This window comes from Muntiacus reevesi, chromosome X (assembly GCF_963930625.1).
Source record: "Muntiacus reevesi chromosome X, mMunRee1.1, whole genome shotgun sequence".
Classification (NCBI taxonomy): Eukaryota; Metazoa; Chordata; class Mammalia; order Artiodactyla; family Cervidae; genus Muntiacus; species Muntiacus reevesi.
In genome coordinates, this window is record NC_089271.1 from 130,153,796 (window position 1) to 130,179,074 (window position 25,279).

The 25,279-nt window shown below is 40.0% G+C and overlaps 1 pseudogene; it reads right to left on the reverse strand.

Moving 5' to 3' along the window:
* Window positions 1-21,963: 21,963 nt before the first annotated feature.
* On the reverse strand, window positions 21,964-24,235 carry LOC136153187 (52 kDa repressor of the inhibitor of the protein kinase pseudogene; annotated as a pseudogene).
* Between the last annotated feature and the right edge of the window lie 1,044 nt (window positions 24,236-25,279).

Consider the following 25,279-nt stretch of genomic DNA (forward strand, 5'->3'; position numbering starts at 1 on the left):
GTGACTGCCCTCCCACCAGTCTATTGGCACTAATCCCAGCACACCCCAAACCAATCAGTTAGCTGGGCAGGGACACAGCCTCACTCACCAACAAGTCAGTTGCCATAGGACCTCCTGAGCCCCCAGTCACCCAAGAACCAGACTTGCCCGCCAGAGGTCCCAGGACTCAGCCCCAAACACCAGTGGGCCAGCAGCCTGTGCACTAGGCAATGCCTGGTAACCAACAGACCTGGAGTCCACCCACGGTAGTTAGCCCACCACAATAGAAGGGCTCATGCAGCCCATACAGAAAGCACCCCTGGAGCATATAGCTCTGATGACCAGAGGAAGTGACACAGTATATTTAATGTGATCAAAGGAAAAAAATCTACAACAAAGAATACTCTACCTGGAAAAGCTAACATCAGAGTTGAAGATAAGATAAAGACATTTACAGACAAGCAAAAGCTAAGTGTTCTACACCACAAAACATGCTTTAAAAGAAATGTTAAAGGAACTTCTCTAAGCAAAAAAGAAAAGGCTATTAACACAAATAAGAAAAGAATAAAAAGTAAAGTTATAAGCTTTTACACAGCAAAGAAAGCCATAAAGAAAATGAAAGTCCATAGGTTTACGAAACAGAAGAAAGTATTCGCAAATGATGCAATCAACATGAGTTTAATTTTCAAAATATGCAAACAGCTCATACAACTCAATAACAACAACAAAAAACAACCCAATCAAAAAATGAGAAGACCTAAATAGACATTTCTCCAAAGGAGACGTATGTGCATGTGTGTGCACACATGTGCTCTATCGTGTATAACTCGTTGTCAATGTATGGGACTGTAGCCTGTCAGGCTTCTCTGTGCATGGAATTTCAAGCCAAGAATCCATGGGGTCACAAAGAGTTGGACACAAATGTGCACACACATACATGTCTTCTTTGGAGAAATCTCTGTTTTGGTCTTCTGCCCATTTTTTGATTGGGTTGGGTTTTTATTGCTGTTGTTATTAAGTTGTATGAGCTATTTCTGTATTTTGGAAATTAAGCCCAGACATTTCTTCAAAGAAGACATATAGATGGCCATCAGGCACATGAAAAGATTCTCAACACTGCTCATCCCACATCCGGGCATATATCTAGAAAAGAGCAAAACTCTAATTAGAAAAGATACACATACACCAATGTTCATAGTGGCACTGTTTACAATAGCTAAAACATGAAGGACCCTAAGTGTTCATCAACAGATGAATGGATAAAGATGTGGTATGTATATACAATGGAATATTACTCAGCCATTAAAAGAATGAAATTCTGCCATTTGTAACCATGTGGATGGACCCGGATAGTATTAGGCTAAGTGAATTAATTCCAACAAAGACAAACATTATAAGATATCACTTACACGCAGAATCAAAAAAACAGTACAAATGAACATTTTTACAAAACAGAAATAGATTTGCAGACATAGAAAACAAATTTATGGTTACGGAGGAGGGGGAATAAATTGGGAGTATGGGATTAACAGATGTACACTACCATATATAAAATAGATAAACAACAAGATATAGCACAGGGAAGGTTATTCAATATCTTATAATAAACTGTAATGGAAAAGAATCTGAAAAAGAATACATATACATACATATGTATATATAACTGTAATCAAATACACTGTCTATATAAACCTCATGGTAACCACAAACAAAAAATCCATAATGGATACACATACAACAAAAGAGAACGGAATCCAAACATAAGACTAAAGAAAGCCACCAAATCACGAGGGAAGAGAGCAAAGAAGAAAAGAACAAAAAGAAAAGAATTAACAAAATGGCAGTAAATATATACCTACAAATAATTACTTTAAATATAAATGGAATAAATGCTTCAATTAAAAGGCACAGAGTGGCTGACTGGACACAGAAACAAATCCCACATACACACTGCCTACAGGAGTCTCCCTTCAGATCTAAGTACTCAGACAAAAAGTGAGAGGATGAAAAAAGGTATCCAATGCAAATTTAAATCAAAAGAAAGCTGGGGTAGCAACACTTGTATGAGATAAACTAGTCTTTCAAACAGAGACCATAACAAGAGACAAAGAAAAACATTACATAATGAACATAGAATCAACTCAAGAAGATGGAACAACTGTAAATATATAGGCACCCAACATAAGAGCACCTAAAATACATACAGTACATACTAACAAACATAAGGGAGAAACTGACAGTAAGCATGAAATTCAGGACTTTGACACCCCACTTACATCAACGGACAGATCATCCATACAGAAAATCAATAAGGAAACACTGACCTCAAATGACATATTAGACTTAATGGACTGATTGAGCATCCCATTCAAAGGCAGCAGAATATACGTTGACATTTTAGGAATGTAGACATTTTAGAAATCAGTGAACTAAGGTGGACTGGAATGGGTGAATTTAGCTTGGATGACCATTATATCTACTACGATGGGCAGGAATCCCTTAGAAGAAATGGAGTAGACATCATAGTCAACAAATAAGTCCGAAATGAAGTACTTGGATGAAATCTCAAAAACGACAGAATGATCTCTGTTCATTTCCAAGGCAAACCATTCAATATCACGGTACCGACTATGCCCCGACCAGTAATGCTGAAGAAGCAGAAGTTGAGCAGTTCTATGAAGACCTACAAGACCTTTTAGAACTAACACCCAAAAAAAGATCTCCTTTTCATTATAGGGGACTGGAATGCAAAAGTAGAAAGTCAAGAGATACCTGGAGTAACAAGCAAATTTGGCCTTGGAGTACAGAATGAAGCAGGGCAAAAGCTAACAGAGTTTTGCCAAGAGAATGCACTGGTCACAGCAAACGCCCTCTTCCAATAACACAACAGAAGACTCTACACATGGACATCACCAGATGGTCAACACTGAAATCAGATTGATTATATTCTTTGTAGCCAAAGACAGAGGAATTCTATACAGTCAGCAAAAACAAGACTGGGAGCTGACTGTGGCACATATCATGAACTCCTTATTGGCAAATTCAGACTTAAATTGAAGAAAGTAGGGAAAACCACTACACCATTCAGATTTATGACCTAAATTAAATCCTTTATGATTATACAGTGGAAATGACAAATAGATTCAAGGAATCAGATCTGATAGACAGAGTGCCTGAAGAACTATCAGAGGTTCATGACATTGTACAGGAGACAGGAATCAAGACCATCCCCAAGAAAAAGAAATGCAAAAAGGCAAAACGGTTGTCTGAGGAGGCCTTAAAAACAGCTATGAAGGAGGCCTTACAAACAGCTATGAAAAGAAGAGAAGGGAAAGGCAAAAGAGAAAAGGAAAGATATACCCATTTGAATGCAGAGTTCCAAAGAATAGCAAGGAGAGATAAGAAAGACTTCCTCAGCAATCAATGCAAAAAAATAGAGGAAAACAACAGAATGGGAAAGACTTTCAAGAAATCTTTTCAAGAAAATTAGAGATACCAAGGGAACATTTCATTCAAAGTTGGGCTCAATAAAGGACAGAAATGGTATGGACCTAACAGAAGCAGAAGATATTAAAAAGAGGTGGCAAGAACACACAGAAGAACTATATAAAAGAAGTTCTTCATAACCCAGAAAACCACGAAGGTGTGATCACTCACCTGGACTCAGACATCCTGGAATGTGAAGTCAAGTGGGCCTTAGGAAGCATCACTACGAACAAAAATAGTGGAGGTGATGGAATTCCAGTTGAGCTATTTCAAATCCTGAAAGATGATGCTGTCAAAGTGCTGCCCTCAATGTGCCAGCAAATTTGGAAAACAGCAGTGGCCACAGGACTGGAAAAGGTCAGTTTTCATTCCAATCCCAAAGAAAGGCAATGCCAAAGAATGCTCAAACTACTGCACAACTGCACTCATCTCACACGCTAGTAAAGTAATGCTCAAAATTCTCCAAGCCAGGCTTCAACAGTACATGAACCGTGAACCTCTAGATGTTCAAGCTGGATTTAGAAAAGGCAGAGGAACCAGAGCTCAAATAGCCAACATCCGTTGAATCATCAAAAAAGCAAGAGAGTTCCAGAAAAACATCTGTTTCTGCTTTAATGACTATGCCAAAGCCTTTGACTGTGTGAACCACAACAACTCTGGAAAATTCTTTTTTTTTAGTTTTTAATTTTTTTCCATTTATTTTTATTAGTTGGAGGCTAATTACCTTACTTAGAGATGGGAGTATCAAACCACCTGATCTGCTTCCTGAGAAATCTGTATGCAGGTCAGGAAGCAACAGTTAGAACTGGACATGGAACAACAGACTGGTTTCAAATTGGGAAAGGAGTACATCAAGGCTATATATTGTCACCCTGCTTATTTAACGTATATGCAGGGTACATCATGAGAAACGCTGGACTGGAGGAAGAACAACCTGGAATCAAGATTGCTGGGAGAAATATCAATAACCTCAGATATGCAGATGACACCACTTTTATGACAGAAAGCAAAGAAGAAATAAAGAGCTTCTTGATGAAGGTGAAAAAGGAGAGTGAAAGAGTTGGCTTAAAACTCAACATTCAGAAAACTAAGATCATGGCATCTGGTCCCATCACTTCATGGCAAATAGATGGGGAAACAGTGGAAACAGTGGTAGACTTTATTTTGGGGGGCTCCAAAATCACTGCAGATATTGAGTGCAGCCATGAAATTAAAAGACGCTTGCTCCTTGGAAGAAAAGCTACGACCAACCTAGACAGCATACTAAAAAGCAGAGACATTACTTTGCCAACAAAGGTTTGTCTAGTCAAAGCTCTGGTTTTTCCAGTAGTCATATATGGATGTGAGAGTTGGACTATAAAAGCTGAGTGCAGAAGAATTGATGCTTTTGAACTGTGGCGTTGGAGAAGACTCTTGAGAGTCCCTTGGGCTGCAAGGAGATCCAACCAGTCCATCCCTAAAGGAAATCAGTCCTGACTATTCATTGGAAGGACTGATGCTGAAGCTGAAACTCCAATACTTTGGCCACCTGATGGGAAGAAGTGACTCATTGGAAAAGACCCTGATGCTGGGAAATATTGAAGGCAGGAGGAGACGGGGACGAATGAGGATGAAATGATTGGATGGCATCATTGAGTCAATGGACATGAATTTGATTAAGCTCCGGGAGTTGGCGATGGACAGGGAGGCCTAGCATACTGCAGTTCACGGGACTCAAAGAGTCAAACACAACTGAGCAACTGAACTGAACTGAACACATTCTCAAGTGCACATGGAACATTCTCCACAAAACGTCTCAATAAATTTAAGAAAACTGAAATGGTATCAAGCATCTTTTCCAACTACAATGCTGTGAGACTAGAAATCAAGTACAAGGAAAAAAACTTCAAAAAAAACACAAACACATGGAGGCTAAACAAAATGCTACCAAACAACGAATGAGTCATTGAAGAAATCAAAGGCGAAAAAAAAAAAAAAAACACAAAACCGGCAACAAATGAAAATGAAAACATAATAATCCAAAATCTATGGGATCCACTAAAAGCAGTTTCCAGAGGCAGGTTTGTAGTAATTCAAGCTTACCTCAGGAAATAAGAAAAATCTCACATAAGAAACCTAACCACACACCTAAAGGAACTAGAAAAAGGAGAACTAACAAAATCCAAAGTTAGTACAAGGGAGAAATCATAAAGATCAGAGAAGAAATAAATGAAATAGATTTAAAAACATATAAAATAGCAATGCAAATAAGAGTTGATTCTTTGAAAAGGTAAATAAAATTAGTAAATCTTTAGCCAGACTCATCAAGAAAAAGAGGGTCCAAATTGATAAAATCAGAAATGAAAAAGAAGTTACAATCAACACCACAGAAATACAAAGGATCATGAGAGGCTACTATGAACAATTAATTAGACACCAATAAAATGGATAACCTAGAAGAAATTAACAAATTCCTAGAAATGTACAGTCTACCAAGACTGAAGCAAGAAGAAATAGAAAATTTGAACAGATAAATTATTAGTAATGAAACTGAATTGGAAAATTTAAAAGGATGTATTTATTTTACAGCAGCAGGAATATAGCCAATATCTTATAATAACTTTAAATGAAGAATAGTCTATAAAAATTTTCAGTCAGTATGTTGCACATCTGAAACTAATAGAATATTTGAAATCAACTACACCTCAATGAATCAGACATCACTAATCACGAGAGAGATGAAACCAAAATTACAATGAGATATCACCTCACACATGTCAGAATGGCTATCATCAAAAAGATTACAAATAACAAATGTTGGTGAGCTTGTGGAGAAAAGAGAGCACTTGCACACTGTTGGTGGGAATATAAATTGGTGCAGCCACTGTAGAAATCAGTAAGGAGGTTTCTCAAAAAAATTAAAAACAGAACTACCGTATGACACAGAAATTTCAATCCTGGATATATATCTTAAAAAAAATTAACTCAAAAATATACATGCACCCCAATGTTCATTATTCACAACAGTCAAGATATGGAAGAAATATAAGTGTCCATCAACACAGGAATGGATAAAGAAGATATGGTATACACATACAATAGAATACTACTCAACATTAATAAGAATGAAATTTTCCCATCTGCAACAACATGGATGGACTTGGAGGGTATTATGCTCAGTGAAATAAATAAGTAGGACAGAGAAAGGCAAATAGTGTATGATACCACTTATATGTGGAATCTAAAAATGAAAACAAACTATTGAATATAACAAAAAAAGAAACAAGACTCATAGATGTAGAGAATAAACTAGTGGTTACCAGTGAGGAGAGACAGGAGAGAGGGACAAGATAGGGGTAGTGGATTAATAAGTACAAACTACTATGTGTAAAATAAATAAGCTACAAGGATAGATTGTACAGCACAGGGAATATAGCCAATATTTCCTAAGAACTATAGTGGAGTACAACCTTTAAAAATTGTGAATCACTATGTTGTACACCTAAAACATATAATATTGTGTATCAACTATTCCTCAATTTTTTTAAAAAAGATAACTTTAAAGTCCCCACCAAAAATCTATTAGAACTAATAAATGAATTCAATAAACTTTCAGGATTCAACATTAATATTAGATATGTGTTGCTTTTCTATACACTTAATAATATATCAGAGAAATAATAATATCAGAGAAAGCAAGAAAACAACCCCATTTAAAATAGCATTAAAAAGAATAAAATTTAAAATAGCATTAAAAAGAATGCCTAAGAATAATCTTAACCAAGGAGGTTTGGTTTCACCAAAGAAAGTGAAATAAACTTTCACCAAGTGAAAGGCCTATACTCTGAAAACTATAAAACACTGCTGAAGGAATTTAAAAATTATACAAAGAAATGGAAAGATAATCTATGTTCTTGGATTGGAAGAATTAGTATCGCTAAAATACCCACACAACCCAAAGCAATCTACAGATTTAAGGCAATCCCTATCAAAATACATGACAAGGAAGGAAATTTAAAAAAAAGAGGGGCTATGTGTATATGTATAGCTCATTTATTTTACTATACTGCAGAAACTAATACATTGTAAAGCAACTATACTTCAATAAAAATTAATTTAAAAAACAAAAAGAACCTACAAAAAAGTGAAATATATGACATTATTCTCCCAACAATAAATTCACCCAAAGAATAATCCTGAAATTTATGTGAAAACACAAAAGACCCCCAAATGGCCAAAGTAACCTGAGAAAAAAGAACAAAGCTAGAGGTTTCACACTCCATGGCTTCAGACTATACCGCAAAGCTATAGTCATCAATGCACTTCCCCGGCAGTCCAATGGTTAAGACACCTGACACCGCCCTTTCACTACAAGGGGCTCGATCCCTTGTCAGAGAAGATTCTGAATGGCATGGGGTGTGGTCAAAAAAAAAAAGAAAAACCTCAGTATGGTACTGGCATTAAAAACAGACACATAGATCACTAGAACAGACTAGAGAGTCCAGAAATAAACCCAAGTACTTATCGTTAATTAATCTATGACAAAGCAGGTAAGAATATACAACAGGGAAAAGAATCTCTTTAATAGTGGTGCTAGGAATACTGGACAGCTGCATGTAAAAGAAATTAGAACATTTTCTCACAGAACATTAAAAAATAAGCTCAAAATGGATTCATGACCTAAAACTCCTAGAGGAAAACATAGGCAGAATACTCTGACATGAATCACAGCAATACTTTTTGGGATCTGTCTCCTAAGGCAAAAGACACAAAAGCAAAAACAAACAAATGAAACCTAATTAAACTTAAAAGCTTTTGCACAGCAAAGGAAACCATATACAAAACAAAAGGATAACTTACTGAACAGGAGAAAATTTTTGCAAAGGATATTACTGACAAGGAGTTAATATCCAATATTTATAAAAACAGGTCGGGTTTCCCTCATAGCTCAGTTGGTAAAGAATCCACCTGCAATGCAGGAGACCCTGGTTCTATTCTTGGGTCAGGAATATCTGCTGGAGAAGGGATAGGCTACCCATTTCAGTATTCTTGGGCTTCCCTTGTGTGGCTCAGCTGGTAAAGAATCCACCTGCAAAGCAGAAGACCTGGGTTCAAGCCCTGGATTGGGAAGATCCCCTAGAGAAGGCAAAGGTTACCCACTCCAGTATTCTGACCTGGAGAATTCCATGGACTGTATAGTCCATGGGGTCACAGAGTTGGACACGACTGAGTGACTTTCACTCCACTTCATACAATTCAGTATCAAAAAACAAAGAACCTAATGCAAAAATGGACAGAAGACCTGAATAGACATTTTGCCAAAGAAGATACACAGATGGCCAACAGACATATGAAAAAAAAATGCTCAACACTGTTAATCATCAGAGAAACGCAAATCAAAACCATAATGAGATCACCTCATACCTGTCAAATGGCTATCATCAAAAGGATAACAAATGTTGGCAAGGATGTGGAGAAAAGGGAATCCTACACTGTGGGAATGTAAACTGGTACAGCCACTATGGAAAACAGCATGGAGGTTTCTCAAAAAAAAACTAAAAATAGAACTACCATATGATCCAGCAATTCCACTCTTGGGTAAATATCAAAGAAAATGAAAACAGTAATTCAAAATGATATTTGCACCTCAATGTTCATAGCAGCATTATTTACAACAGCCAAAATATGAAAGCAACCTAAGTGCCCAGTAACAGATAAATGGATAAAGAAGATGTGGTATATATATACAATGGAATACTTCTCAGTCATAAAAATGAATGAAATTCTGCTATTTGTAATAATGTGGATGGACCTAGAGAGTATTATGTTTAGTGAAATAAGTCAGACACAGAAAAACAAACACCGTATGATTTCACTTACATGTGGAATCTAATAAATGAAACAAATGAACAGATATAACTAAACAGAGACAAAATTATATATATAGAGAAAAAAAACAGGTGGTTGTCTGAAAGGAGGAGTGGGGGAGGAGAGAAATAGGTGAAGGAGATTAAGAGGTAAAAACTTCCAGTTGCAAAATAAATGAATAACTGGTATGAAATGTACAGTGTGGGGCATATAGTCAATAATTATATAATATCTTTTATGGTGACAGACTTATGGTGATTATTTTTAAATGTATAGAAATAATGAACCACTATGTTGTATAACAGGAACTAACATATTGTTGTAGGTCAATTATACTTCAAAAGTAAACAAACTAAAAAAAAAGAGATTAGATTGTTGGTTATGGGAGGGAGTCAGGTGGGGGAATTGGGTGAAGGCAGTCAAAAGGTATAAATGAGATATAGGCAGTTCTAGACACCCAAATCAAGGGGCATCTTGAGTTTGACACTTGAGAAAGGGAGAAATTGGACTGATTCTTAGAATTATCACACAGCAAAAGCCAACTGAACTTGGAGTAATCAAACTGAACAGAAAATACTGAGCCAAAGCTGATGCTATTTACCTTCTCATCCCTTCTCATTAAATCATCTCCTACCACCATGGAGGTCTCCATGATATGGTTTGCCTACAGCCTCTCCAATCAGTCCTTCTCTGTCTCTTGCAAGCTTCTGTCACTCTTTCAATATTCCCTAGCTCAGTGAGTATACCACCTGCCATTCAGTTAGGCAAATCAGAAACTCAGATATTTTTCTAATCATTTCCTTTTATTCCTATGTCTAAATTACCATGAATTGCTATCAATTTTACCTTCTAAATACCTCTTTAAGCTGTTCGCTTCTATCCATTACCACTACCTGGAGCAACACACCATCACCTCTGGCCTTGCCTACTGAACAGCCTCCTAGGATCAAATCTCAGCCACATCCCAGCTGTGTGGATCTTGGGCAAGTCTCTTCCTGTCTCTGGGCTTCAGTTTTTTAACAGGTTAAGCCGGGATAAAAAAACAGTAGCTACCACATTCACATAGGGTTGTGAAGATTCAATGACAATGTGTAGAAAACCCTTTAGGGCAAGTGCTTAACACAATAAGTGCAATGTAAATGGTAGCTTTTAAAATTTGATCTGCATTCACAGATACTCAGCAATCCATTCATTCTCCACTCTGTAGCTTGCTTTAGGGACAATTCTACCTCAGGCACAACTTTAAGGGTAACTAAAAATTCAGTAATGAAAATAAAGGATGTTTTAATGTAGTATTGGGCTTCCCTGGTGGCTCAGCTGGTAAAGCATTCTCTTGCAATGCGGGAGACCTGGGTTTGATCCCTGGGGTGGGAAGATTTCCTGGAGAAGGGAACTGCTACCCACTCCAGTATTCTGGCCTGGAGAATTCCATGGACTCTACAGTCCATAGGGTCGCAAAGAGTCTGACACGACTGAGCGAATTTCACGTTCAACGTAGTATTTACATTAATGCAAATATAAGCCATGAATAACTGATGACCAATATTTTAAAACAAAGTAGAATCTAACCGCGCACGTACTCCACCGTGCCTTAGGCGACTCATTTGTTAACTGTGAGCCGACAGTTTCCCGACGCGACTTATTCAAACTCCGCAGCATAATGCTGACTTAATTCCCACTGCGCAGAGCCCCCGCCCCCGCCCCCGCCCCAGGCCCTGGGGTTTTCAACTCCAAGAGCTGAGGACGGGGACCCGCTCGCCTCCAGCCAGCTGCCCCAGGGCTGCCCGCTTACTGCATGGCCTCGTCGAGATACGGAGTGCGGTGGAAAACTCCCTCCAACTCCCACAGCTGCTCCAGCGTGAAGGTGTGCTGGCGGACTTGGCGGCGCCCGTCTGCCGCCGTCAGAAGCTCGACGGCGGCTCCCGGGCGCTGCTCCTCCCCGCCCTTCTCTCCGCCTTCGCCGCCGCCCGCGCCCGCCTCAGCCTTGGCCTCGCGACGTTCCCCATCCTGGGGGCCCGCATCTCCCGCGCCCACATCGCCGCCTTCCTTTTCTTCTCCTTCTTCATATCCTGCCTCTTTCCCCTCCGCGGCTGCTCCCAGCTCAGTTTCGGACTGAGCCTTCGGCTCCTCTCCCCTCTCTCTAGGAAGCGAGATCTTCGCGGGCTCGGTCTCTGCAAGAGAAGAAACCCAAAGACAAAGATCAGGCCGTCGAGCGAGCCGGCTGGGGAAGAGGTGGGAACCCGCTGCGTCGGAGGAGGAATCCTCCCGCTCGCCCCTCCCTAGGGAAATTCGTTTCTGGGTATCCTCTGAACCGAGTGCCCAGCCTGCCACTGACCATGCGCTTCTTCCCAATTCTCCTCGACCCCCAGCCTGAGGAAGCCCGCAACGACGGCGTGGATGTCGGCATCGGCACTGTGGCCCCTCTGCGGTTGAGGCTTCATGTTCAGACCCCTGTCCAGGATGCTGTGCCTTCAGCGGAGGCTGTCCTGGATCTCCCCGGCTCTTGACGCAGTTGGAAGCGGCGGCCCGCGATCTGGCACCGTTAGAGCTACTCTGGCGTCGGCTCAGGAAGAGTCCGAATACACACCCTCTGGGGGCTTTATAATTCACTGCTGGGGGTTGGGTCGGCCGAGGTGCGCATGCGGCAGGGGCGTGGCTGTCCTGGGGGCCGGGGGAGGGAGGTGGGCAGGAGGTGCGGGTGGGGGGCACCACGTGGGTCGCTGGTAGGGAGCATGAGTGAGAGCAGAACTCAGGCCCCCAAGTTGCAACTTAGCTGAGCAAATACTGCACACTTGGTACAGCGTCTTCCCAGACCAAGGGCCTGTGCCTAATTTGTGGACGGGAAGAGTGGGCGCTCACCGTAGCTCCGTAGACCTCGGAGAAACAGAAACGTTTGGGGACTATCTCCTGGCTCAGCTCGCCATATCCAGCAGCCAGTACTAAGTAAGGAGAAGCAATCAAACTAATACGTTCACCCCTTGGTGTCGCCCAGGACTGGTTCCGGGACCCGCGAGGGATACCAAAATCTGCAGATGCTCAAGTCCCATAGCGGCCTCTCCACATCTGCGGGTGTGAAACCCACAGATATGGAGGGCCCTCTGTTTGTTTACAGAGAAAAACCTATGTATAAGTGGACCAGCTAGGCTTTTGCTTGCTCTGAGTTTTTGCAGTGAGGCTGAAGTCCCAGTCTGCCATACTCCAGTGGTCTCCAGGAGCAAGAGTACAGGGTTGGGTTTTCTGAGCAGGTGGGGTGCTCAGATGCACTATGGAAACAAAACAAAACCCAGCCCACCTCCTTAAGAAAGGCCCTTAGCCTACTTTAGTAATGAATACACATCAAATTGCAAGTGTAGAAACCTCCACAGTGTTTAGAACACTCAAGAATGCTTATGGGGTACGGAGAACGCCCCTTCTTTTTGTTTTTGCGTTTGTTGCAAGTATGAATTCTGCTACATCTTTATAAACACCTCCCATTGCTTCTGGCTGTAAATACTCCACAGAGGTATACACGTCCCCTGTGGTGGACCCCTGTGGACATGGCTAAATTACCTGCTTTCTTGCAGCTGCCTCCCCCACCCCCATATCTCACTTCATCGTGTTTTCTAGAAACCTTCCTGAGCCCTTGCTGAGGAATAAATAAATTTTATTTTTTATTTTCATCTATTAGTTGGAGGCTAGTTACTTTACAATATTATAGTGGTTTTTGCCATACATTGACATGAATCAGCCATGGATTTACATGTGTTCTCCATCCCAATCCCCGCTCCCACCTCCCTCCCCATCCCATCCCTCTGCGTCTTCCCAGTGCACCAGCTCCGAGCACTTGTCTCATGCACCCAACCTGGGCTGGTGATCTGTTTCACCCTTGATAGTATACTTGTTTCAATGCCATTCTCTCAGAACATCCCACCCTCGCCTTCTCCCACAGAGTCCAAAAGTCTCTTCTGTACATCTGTGTCTCTATTTCTGTTAGGGTTTCCGTTACCATCTTTTTAAATTCCATATATATATATGTGTTAGTATACTGTATTGGTGTTTATCTTTCTGGCTTACTTCACTCTGTATAATGGGCTCCAGTTTCATCCATCTCATTAGAACTGATTCAAATGAATTCTTTTTAATGGCTGAGTAATATTCCATTGTGTATATGTACCACAGCTTTCTTATCCATTCGTCTGCTGATGGGCATCTAGGTTGCTTCCATGTCCTGGCTATTATAAACAGTGCTGCGATGAACACTGGGGTGCACATGTCTCTTTCAGTTCTGGTTTCCTCCATGTGTATGCCCAGGAGTGGAATTGCTGGGTCATATGGCAGTTCTATTTCCAGTTTTTTAAGGAATCTCCACACTGTTCTCCATACTGGCTGTACTAGTTTGCGTTCCCACCAACAGTATAAGAGGGTTCCCTTTTCTCCACACCCTCTCCAGCATTTATTGCTTGTAGACTTTTGGATAGTAGCCATTCTGACTGGCATGTAATGGGACCTCATTGTGGCTTTGATTTGCATTTCTCTGATAAGGAGTGATGTTAAGCATCTTTTCATGTGTTTGTTAGCCATCTGTATGTCTTCTTTGGTGAAATGTGTGTTTAGATCTTTGGCCCATTTTTTGACTGGGTCATTTATTTTTCTGGAATTGAGTTGCAGGAGTTGCTTGTATATTTTTGAGATTACTCCTTTGTCTCTTGCTTTGTTTGCTATTATTTTCTCCCATTCTGAAGACTGTCTTTTCACTTTGCTTATAGTTTCCTTCGTTGTGCAGAAGCTTTTCAGTTTAATTAGGTCCCATTTGTTTATTTTTGCTTTTATTTCCAATATTCTGGGAGGTGGGTCATAGAGGATCCTGCTGTGATTTATGTCAGAGAGTGTTTTGCCTATGTTCTCCTCTAGTTTTATAGTTTCTGGTCTTACATTTAGATCTTTAATCCATTTTGAGTTTATTTTTGTGTATGGTGTTAGAAAGTGTTCTAGTTTCATTCTTTTACAAGTGGTTGACGAGTTTTCCCAGCACCACTTGTTAGGAGGTTGTCTTTTTTTCCATTGTATATCCTTGCCTCCTCTGTCGAAGATAAGGTGTTCATAGGGGCGTGGATTTATCTCTGGGCTTTCTAATTTGTTCCACTGATCTATATTTCTGTCTTTGTGCCAGTACCATACTGTCTTGATGACTGTGGCTTTGTAGTAGAGCCTGAAGTCAGGCAGGTTGATTCCTCCAGTTCCATTCTTTCTCAGTTTGCTGTGGCTATTCGAGGTATTTTGTATTTCCATACAAATTGTGAAATTATTTGTTCTAGTTCTGTGAAGAATACCGTTGGTAGCTTGATAGGTATTACATTGAATCTATAGATTGCTTTGGGTAGTATAGTCTAGTCATTTTCACAATATTGAGTCTTCCAATCCATGAACACGGTATATTTCTCCATCTATTTGTGTCCTGTCTGATTTCTTTCATCAGTGTTTTATAGTTTTCTATGTATAGGTCTTTCGTTTCTTTAGGTAGATATATTCCTAAGTATTTTATTCTTTTCATTGCAATGGCGAGTGGTATTGTTTCCTTAATTTCTCTTTCTGTTTTCTCATTGTTAGTTTATAAGAATGCAAGGGATTTCTGTGTGTTAATTTTATATCCTGCAACTTTACTATATTTGTTGATTAGCTCTAGTAATTTTCTGGTAGAGTCTTTAGGGTTTTCTATGTAGAGGATCATATCATCTGCAAACAGTGAGAGTTTTATTTCTTCTTTTCCTATCTGGATTCCTTTTACTTCTTTTTCTGCTCTGATTGCTGTGGCCAAAACTTGCAAAACTATGTTGACTAGTAGTGGTGAGAGTGGGCACCCTTGTCTTGTTCCTGACTTTAAGGGAAATGCTTTCAATTTTTCACCATTGAGGATAATGTTTACAGTGGGTTTGTCATATATAGCTTTTATTATGTTGAGGTTTGTTCCTTCTGTGCCTGCTTTCTGGAGAGTTTTTATCATAAATGGATGCTTAATTTTGTCAAAGGCTTTCTCTGCATCTGTTGAGATAATCATATGGTTTTTATCTTTCAATTTGTTAATGTAGTGTATTACATTGATTGATTTGTGGGTCAAGAATGCAAGAATCCTTGCATTCTTGGGATAAAGCCCACTTGGTCATGATGTGTGATCTTTTTAATATATTGTTGGATTCTGTTTGCTAGAATTTTGTTCAGGATTTTTGTATCTATGTTCATCAGTGATATTGGCCTGTAGTTTTCTTTTTTTGTGGCATCATTGTCAGGTTTTGGTATTAGGATGATGGTGGCCTCATAGAATGAGTTTGGAAGTTTGCCTTCTTCTGCAATTTTCTGGAAGAGTTTGAGTAAGATAGGTGTTAGCTCTTCTCTAAATTTTTGGTAGAATTCAGTTGTGAAGCCATCTGGTCCTGGGCTCTTGTTTGCTGGAAGATTTCTGATTACAGTTTCAATTTCCGTGCTTGTGATGGGCCTGTGAAGATTTTCTGTTTCTTCCTGGTTCAGTTTTGGAAAGTTATACTTTTCTAAGAGTTTCTCCATTTCTTCCAAGTTGTTCATTTTATTGGCATAGAGCTGCTGGTAGTAGTCTCTTATGATCCTTTGTATTTCAGTGTTGTCTGTTGTGATCTCTCCATTTTCGTTTCTAATTTTGTTGATTTGGTTCTTCTCCCTTTGTTTCTTGATGAGTCTGGCTAATGGTTTGTCAACTTTATTTACCTTTTCAAAAAAACAGCTTTTAGCTTTGTTGATTTTTGCTGTGGTCTCTTTTGCTTCTTTTGCATTTATTTCTGCCTTAATTTTTAAGATTTCTTTCCTTCTACTAACCCTGCGGTTCTTCATTTCTTCCTTCTCTAGTTGCTTTAGGTGTAGAGTTAGGTTGTTTATTTGACTTTTTTCTTGTTTCTTGAGGTAAGCCTGTATTGCTATGAACCTTCCCCTTAGCACTGCTTTTACAGTGTCCCATAGGTTTTGGGTTGTTGTGTTTTCATTTTCATTCGTTTCTATGCATATTTTTATTTCTGTTTTGATTTCTTCTATGATTTGTTGGTTATTCAGAGGTGTGTTATTTAACCTCCATATGTTTATGTTGGAATTTTAATAGTTTTTTTTTCCTGTAATTGAGATCTAATCTTACTGCATTGTGGTCAGAAAAGATGACTGGAATGATTTCAACTTTTTGAATTTACCAAGGCTAGATTTATGGCCCAGGATGTAATCTATTATGGAGAAGGTTCCGTGTGCACTTGAGAAAAAGGTGAAATTGATTGCTTTGGGGTGAAATGTCCTATAGATAACAATTAAGTCTAGCTGTTCCTTTGTGTCATTTAAAGTTTGTGTCTCCTTGTTAGTTTTCTGTTTAGTTGATCTGTCCATAGGTGTGAGTGGGGTATTAAAGTCTCCCACTATTATGATGTTATTATTAATTTCCCCTTTCATTCCCTTTAACATTTGCCTTACATATTGCAGTGCTCCTATGTTGAGTGCATATATATTTATAATTGTTATATCTTCTTATTGGATTGATCCTTTGATCATTATGCAGTGTCCTTCTTTGTCTCTTTTCACAGCCTTTATTTTAAAGTTTATTTTATCTGATATGAGTATTGTGGCTCCTGCTTTCTTTTGGTCTCCATTTGCATGAAATATTTTTTCCAACCCTTCACTTTTAGTCTGTATGTGTCCCTTGTTTTGAGGTGGGTCTCTTGTAGACAGCATATATAGGGGTCTTGCTTTTGTATCCATTCAACCAGTCTTTGTCTTTTGGTTGGGGCATTCAACCCATTTACATTTTAGGTAATTATTGATAAGAATGGTTCCACTGCCATTTGCTTTGTTGTTTTGGGTTTGCGTTTATACAACCTTTTTGTGTTTCCTGTCTAGAGAAGTTCCTTTAGCATTTGTTGAAGAGCTGGTTTGGTGGTGCTGAATTCTCTCAGCTTTTGCTTGTCTGTAAAGCTTTTGAATTCTCCTTCATATCTGAATGAGATCCTTGCTGGGTACAGTAATCTGGGTTGTAGGTTATTCTCTTTCATTACTTTAAGCATGTCCTGCCATTCCCTTCTGGCCTGAAGAGTTTCTATTGAAAGATCAGCTGTTATCCTTATGGGAATCCCCTTGTGTGTTATATGTTGTTTCTCCCTTACTGCTTTTAATATTTGTTCTTTGTGTTTGATCTTTGTGAATCTGATTAATATGTGTCTTGGGGTGTTTCACCTTGGGTTTATCCTGTTTGGAACTCTCTGGGTTTCTTGGACTTGTGTGGCTATTTCCTTCCCCATTTTAGGGAAGTTTTCAGCTATTATCTCCTTGAGTATTTTCTCATGGCCTTTCTTTTTGTCTTCTTCTTCTGAGCCTCCTATGATTCGAATGTTGGGGCATTTCACGTTGTCCCAGAGATCCCTGAGGTTGTCCTCATTTCTTTTGATTCTTTTTTCTTTTTTCCTCTCTGCTTCGTTTATTTCCACCTTTTTATCTTCTGCCTCACTTATCCTATCTTCTGCCTCCATTATTCTACTGTTGGTTCCCTTCAGAGTGTTTCTGATCTCATTTATTGCATTATTCATTTTTAACTGACTCTTTTTTATTTCTTCTAGGTCCTTGTTAAACATTTCTTGCATCTTCTCAATCCTTGTCTCCATGCTATTTATCTGTATCTCCGTTTTGTTTTCAAGATTTTGGATCATTTTTATTATCATTATTCTAAATTCTTTTTCAGATAGATTCCCTCTCTCTTCCTCTTTTGTTTGGCTTGGTGGGCATTTTTCATGTTCCTTTACCTGCTGGGTGTTTCTCTGCCTTTCCATCTTATTTAGATTGCTGTGTTTGGGGTGGCCTTTCTGTATTCTGGTATTCTGTGGTTCCTTTTTCTTGTGGAGGTTTCTCCCAGTGGGTGAGGTTGGATGATTGGCTTGTAAAGTTTTCCTGGTTAGGGAAGCTTGCGTCAGTGTTCAGGTGGGTGGAGCTGGATTTCTTCTCTCTGGAGTGCAACGGAGTGTCCAGTAGTGAGTTTTGGGTTTCGTGTGACTTTGGGCAGCCTGTATATTGACACTCAGGGCTATGTTCCTGCGTTGCTGGAGATTTTGCATGGTATGTCTTGCTCTGGAACTTATTGGCTCTTGGGTGGTGGTCGGTTTCAGTGTAGGTGTGGAGGCTTTTGGATGATCTCTTATTACTTAATGTTCCCTGTAGTCAGGAGTTCTCTGGTGTTCTCAGGTTTTGGGCTTAAGCCTCTTGCCTCTGGATTTCAGTCTTGTTCTTCCAGTAGCCTCAAGACTTATCCATCCATACAGCACTGATAATAAAACTTCTAGGTTAATGGTGAAAGGATTCTCCACAGTGAGGGACACCCAGAGAGGTTCACAGAGTTACATGAAGAAGAGGAGAGGGAGGAAGGAGACAGAGGTGAGCAGGAGGAGAAAAGGGGGGCTTCAAAAGGAGAGAGACAGATCTAGGCAGTACTCTGCTCCCTAAGTGTTCTCCGCAGTCCAGAACACCCACAGAGATTCACAGAATTGGATTGAGAAGTGAAGGGGGAGGGAGGAAATAGAGGTGATCTGGGGGAGAAAAAGGAGAGTCAAAAGGGGGAGAGAGTAATCAAATCAATAATCACACTCCTGAGTAAAAATGGGTACTGAAGTTTGGATTCTTAAATGTCCAAAATTTTTATCAAATACTGAAAAACAAAGATTAAAAATCTAGAGTAGACGTTAGACTCCTAAAATATAATATTAATAAAAACAAAAACAAAAAATTTATGAAATATGTATGAAGTTCGCTTTAAAAATGGGTCCTTTTTTTTTTTGCCAGGTCATAGTGGGTTATAAAAATGAAAATTAAGGAGTAATAGAGGACTTTAAAAAAAAGAAAGAGAAAAAAATTTTTAATTAAGAAAATAATAATGGTAAAAACATATCTAGGAATTTCTCTGGAGCTGTTGCGGGCAGTGTGGGTTCGGTTCAGTTTCAGGTAGCTCCTTGTTCCAGCTTACACTTCTCAATATCTATAGCTCTCTTCCAGTGTAGTCGGTGTTAACTACAGGGATTTTAATCTGTTGCACCGGTCACTTCTAAAGTGGTTCCCTTTGTTTATTTGGCTTCTGTTTGCAGGTCTCTTCAGTGTCTAATTTCCACCCTGACACAAGCGGTCTCTTGTTTAGTTTTGCTTGTTCAGTCGTGCTGCGGGGAGGGAGGGGCACTGCAGACAAATATCACGGGCCTGTGTGGGGAGCACTCGCAGTGTTCCAGCCACACTGGGTTTGCCCCCGTTCACGACGCGTGTACTTTCCCTGTCTACACTGCTTCGGCTCCAGGCTGCTCTCCAGGGAGTGGGCTCTGAGTTGCGTGCACTTCCCAGGCCTAAGCCGCTCAGGTTCAGGTTTTCGGGTACTCCACAAAGCTGCAGACTCGGTTGGGCCTGCGTTTTGTGCCTTCCCCGGCACAGGCAGCCAGGAGCTTGACGAGCGCACTCTCCCTGGGTGCTGTGCGCCTTATCCCCTCTGCAGTCCCAGCCTCAGTTTCCGGGCGAGCGGATCCGGTATGCCTTGTGTCTCTTCTGGGGAGCTGATCTCTGGCTGCAACCGACCCTCCCGGCAAATGTCAACCATCCAGAATCTTTGGTTAGAGACTGGAAGCCTGTTTGCAGTTTGGTAGGAGATGCCGTCTCTGGGGCCAAGTTTGCCCCTTTCCTCTCCCCACTGCCTCCTGCCTCCAGCGGGGGATGGGCCGGTTCGCAGCCGGCTAGCTCTTCCCGGTTCGCAGCCGGCTAGCTCTTCTCCGGTATTCGCTCAGTCCTTTGTTCTGGGAACGGGTGGGTATTGCCTTAGTTTAGGGATTTTTCCCAGGTTAATTCTCTGTCTCTTGCTATCCCACAGCTTAAGTTGCTATCTCACGTTAGCTCCCTCAGATTGCCCTCAGGGCATTCAGGCCTGGTCCTTACCCTAAGCAATGCCACCCGCTCCTCTCCGTTCAGCCCCCACTTGCTGGTGGCGGATGCGAGCGTCTGGGGTACTTTTCTGCTGGGAGTTGCTTTTAGGCATGTAATCTGTGGGTTTTATTTATTTTTCCTCCCAGTTAGGTTGCCCTCCGAGATTTGAAAACTTCCCCCAGACCCGCCAGTGAGAGGGTTTCCTGGTGTTTCCTCTATTGAGACTCCCTTCCCAGGACGGATCTCTGTCCCTAACTGTTTTGTCTCTCTTTTTATCTTTTATATTTTGTCTTACCTCTTTTCGAAGACAATGGGCTGCTTTTCTGGGTGCCTGACGTCCTCTGCTAGCGATCAGAAGTTGTTTTGTGGAGTTTGCTCAGTGTTGAAACGTTCTTTCGGTGAATTTGTGGGGGAGAAAGTGGTCTCCCCGTCCTATTCCTTCACCATCTTAGCTCCTACCTCCATAAGTTTTATTTATTGTCAAATGAAAGAGAGCCAGACCAGATTGCAGGCTCTATGATTTTTCCTTGAAGAAGTGTTTTATGGATGCCCCAAGACTTGTTAATATCTTAAATACTGAAAATAACTTCTAACAATGGGCCCTATACTTGACAATGTACTTATCTTGTGTTATCTCACACAACTGTTTTTGTCAACCCCATTTGAGATCAGAAACCAAATCATTTTTGTAGGCTCCTAAATGTATCATGGGACCAAGTCATCTCATCTACTGTGCCTAAAGCATAATTCCTTCTGCTTCTTTTTTTTTTTTTACACAAAATTCACATTTTATTTAGGTTGAAATAAACTATACAAAATTGATTTTCTTCACCAAAAATAACAGCAATATTTTCTGTATTATTCCTAGATAAACTTATATTCCTAGAAAAACACTTGTTTTTGTAGGCTTTCTAGGCTTTGCTTGTAAATCAAGATGAGGCTGTAGATACAGTCATGGAAAAAGACAGAAGAAAACAGACAAATCAGTTGTCAGTATCCATGGCCTCTGATCCTTTCTTGACCATGAAACTGAAGTGTTCAACATGTACCTGCCAAAAAGCTTATGAAGACGTAGGCTCAATCAAGGAATGTGAACAGCAATAACCAGATGTGGAACAACAATGGCAGGCTCTTCCATTCAAATTTTAACTTGTTGTTTTAACTTCATTTGATAAAGAGAAAATCTACACTGAAATCCTTGTTTGACAAGCTTACACGTTTCTCTTATAGTGTGATAATTTTCTTAACTGTCCTTTACAGATTTTTAATAGCATACTTATAACTCCTACTATTCAAAAGTCAGTCATGAGCTTCACTGTAACATTTTACAAAATGCATTCCCTCCTCCTATACCTCCTCTAATTTTATATTTTCAAAGATCTGATAACTTAATACCTGACAATTTGATCCACAGTGATAAACATAATGTCTAAAATCACTTAACTAAAACAATTCCAAAGTGCCATTAGCAGAGATCACATAAAACTGTAATATGGTACTTTCAATGCTATCTTCTGGAAGAACAGTTAGGTCTCCAAAGCATGGGTATTTGAACAGGCCATTTAAACAGGCAGATTATCAATGACTAATGTACTCAATGGGAGGCCTACAGGTCAAGATATTCAGTGGTTAACTGGCCTACCCTTACAACTTTTCTGTAAGATATTTTAAAATTTCTTACAAGTTTTTTTAAAATATCAAATATAAGAGAAAGTCTAGGTTAAAAGTCTGTTAGGTATTTTCAGTGGTTTCCGAATTATCTGTAGGAAACTCTGACTTACTTGTATAGAGTTTGATGTATGTATCCACCATTAAATCCAAATCGTGTTTTATATCAAAATTTATGTTAAGCAAAGCAAGGTTACTTGAACTTTGATCTGTCAAAGTGTTCCTCAAGTATGCTTTGAGATGCTTTCACCCATTTTCATAGCGTTCCTTCTCAACTTTCATCACAGGAAGAATACATAGGACCTTCAGCAATGCATAAACATTAGGAAAAAACTTGATGTCTGGTAGATGAAGGGCTTCGTACATAGAGGATGGAAGTTCTATATCTTCCCTCTGTGTTTCCATTTGATCCTCCAACAATGCAGCTCAGCAGAGAGTGTGCCAGGATTAGGTAAGCCACTTCGGTACATGTCAGCATAGTGCTCCTCTAACGTATTGAATTTGAGCTGTCCCATGACAGAGGGTACCAGGAGTAAGCACTTAAGAGTTTTGAGGTGCTGTTCTGAGAAAAATCTTTCAGTTACTGAATAATGGGTTCCACAGTTGGAACACTTAGAGTTTCTTTATAGTAACTCTCAGAGGTTAGCTGAGATTCCAGGTTACTGTGCTGAGCTCTGCGAAATTTCCCTGGGAGTTTCATCTGAATATCAAGTTTGGTTGCCAAACTTGTGGCTTCCTCAAACCAAAATTCATGATAACCTTCAATATTTTCCATCACTTTATTTAGTGAATGTAACACTGCTGTCAAGCTAGTGGCTGCAAAAAAGAACATCAGAGGTTTGCCCCTGAAGATTTTTCCCAAAGGCTCTTGTAAAAGATAAAACATTTTTAAGAACAACAATGGTAACGATGAAATCAAAATCTGTTATCTCACTACAGAGCACAAATGCTCGGCCAGCTATACAGTTATTCCATCTAACATTTGTATCACTATTTATACCATCTAAACATAGAACAAGTGCTTGTAGGAGGTCCACTAAGATTTCAAAAGGATCATGCTGCCTGTCCACTGAGAATGGCAAATTCCCTTCAGTTCTTTGCCCCTTTCTTCATTATTCTGAAAGAGGACAAAAATTACATTTTCAAGCTCTAAAAGCAGTTGTGGTGATTGATGAAAAAAAGAACAAACTTCCTCAATTGTTCTTAATGCAACATATACTCCCATAACAGGCACTGATTTTGCCAACCACATATTTACGGGACAGGAAGGGCACAGTGTGTAGATAGCTTGGGGATATTTCTCTAAAAGTCTAGAAGCAACAACTTTCATTTTGGATGAAAATCCACTAGACACAATGTAAGCCTGGCCATGACAATACTCCATGTTTAATCCCCATTTCTCAGTTTTTGTAGTGTGAAATTTCACAGCCAAAATTTCTGCATCAGCTTCATAAGGCAGGAAGTCTACAAATTCCTCTCTCAGGTTGTGAGCTTCATCGACAAACCTCATCAACACAGGCAGGTGCTCTTCCCCTGCGATGTTCACCACATCATCAGTGATGATGGAAAAGAAGTGAGAATCTCTCACTTCCCTGAGGGTTTCTTCCCAAATGCAGCTCTCACAGATCTCCAGCATCTGTTTCTGCTGTGTTTTGGAACAGAACAATGTGTTAACTGCTGTTGTCTCAAAGCGCTTTCTCAGAACCTCTTCACCAGAATTGATCCAGCACTCTAGCAGTGCTTGAAAGTTATCAGGAGTAAAAAGACCTTTTCAGTTTTCATCAGCTTCATGCCATCCAGAGGTATGTTTTGTTTTCCCATAAGAATCAAAATTTCAAATAAAGATTTTAAATATTCTGTTTTCCTTCTCTTCAAGAGTTAAAGGTAAAATGTCTTCATCCTGCTCTTCACCCCCTTTTCTGCACTGGGATTCTGACCACTGCTGTTGTTTATTTCCTTATGTTTTGGTTCCTGTTCAGAAGTTTCATCAATTTTTTTTTTTCTGTTTCAGTGTCCTGATTTCATCTTCACTCAATTCTTTTATTCATTTTCTGTGTCTACTATGTGGATTATTCAAATGACTGGTAAGATTGAATATTGTTGGTATGGCATTATCTAGAACTGTCCTGTAAGGACTAGTTCTGCAGATCATAGAAGTTTCAAAGTGTTTGGCACACAATTGATAATGTTTATTTAGTTGATCAGGTGTTTTCTCTTCTAAGTCTGCTCTCCTACAGTTCTCCACCCACTTCTGGCATCTGGCCAGATCCCGCAGGAACCTGAAGAAGGCCAGGTCTCACTGCGTGCAGTTGGGGGCCGCGCAAAAGTTCGGCATCGTTGTCTGCCCGCCGTTGGGGCCAGGGAGGGGAGCCAGGCCGGTCTCCCGACCGGCTCCTCCGAACTGGTTCACTGCGTGGGGGAGGGGCCCCTTCTGCTTCATATTTCTGGAGAGTGGGTAAGAAATTAACTAAAAAAGGGTTTGATGACCAATTCTTTTTCAAAAAGATGGTAAGAGATGGCAATCTGATACCTCTTCCTGATTTTAACCAAGATGTTTCCTCCTCCTGTTGGCCCTGATTGAGTACAGCAGGCCTCTGCCTCTCTTGGCTTGATAGCCTATGCACAATTTTGGCTTAATATTAGTTATCTCATGAGAGACTTTAGAGTTTTCATCATGATTTGCATTAGACTAGCTGAGAATTCTATGACAGCTCAGGAAGTGTGTCTCTTCACAGCTCAGATTTCCACAGTGAATTTGTGTTTTCCCAACTGTACTAACCCATGTTACCCTTGACAAATGTTGCCTTACTTTGGCATCAGTCATAGTAGTGTTTTTCTTTAAATTTTACTTAGCTACACACTTTTAAAACCTTAAATACTGAATGGAGCCTCAAGTAATAACCACAAATCATGGTTTGATGTATTAGATTTATGGGAGTGAGGGGCCCTGGAGCCAGATTGTTGGCATCTAAATCCTGGCTGTGCTAACCATTTGCTAGCTGGTTAAACTGTTAGGTTACTTATTATCACTCAGTCTTGGTCTCTACATCTGTAAAACGAGGATAGTAATAGTAACTACATCACCAGGGTGTTTTGAGAATTAACTGAGATGATAAAAACAAAACGCTACCAATGGTCATACTATGCTGTCTTACGTTTCTGACTTTAGTCAATTGTGTGGTTATTTATTTATTCACAAAGGTCCATGAAAGAAGAGAGATGATGGTTATTCTCTGGCAGTTGGCAATGAGGACAGAGTTTTCTTGTGAACATGTTGCTGCCATGTTTTTTGTCCCTATGTATGCTTCAGTCGCTGAGGAAGGCTGTCTTATCTCTCCTTGCTATTCTTTGGAATTCTGCATTCAAATGGGTATATCTT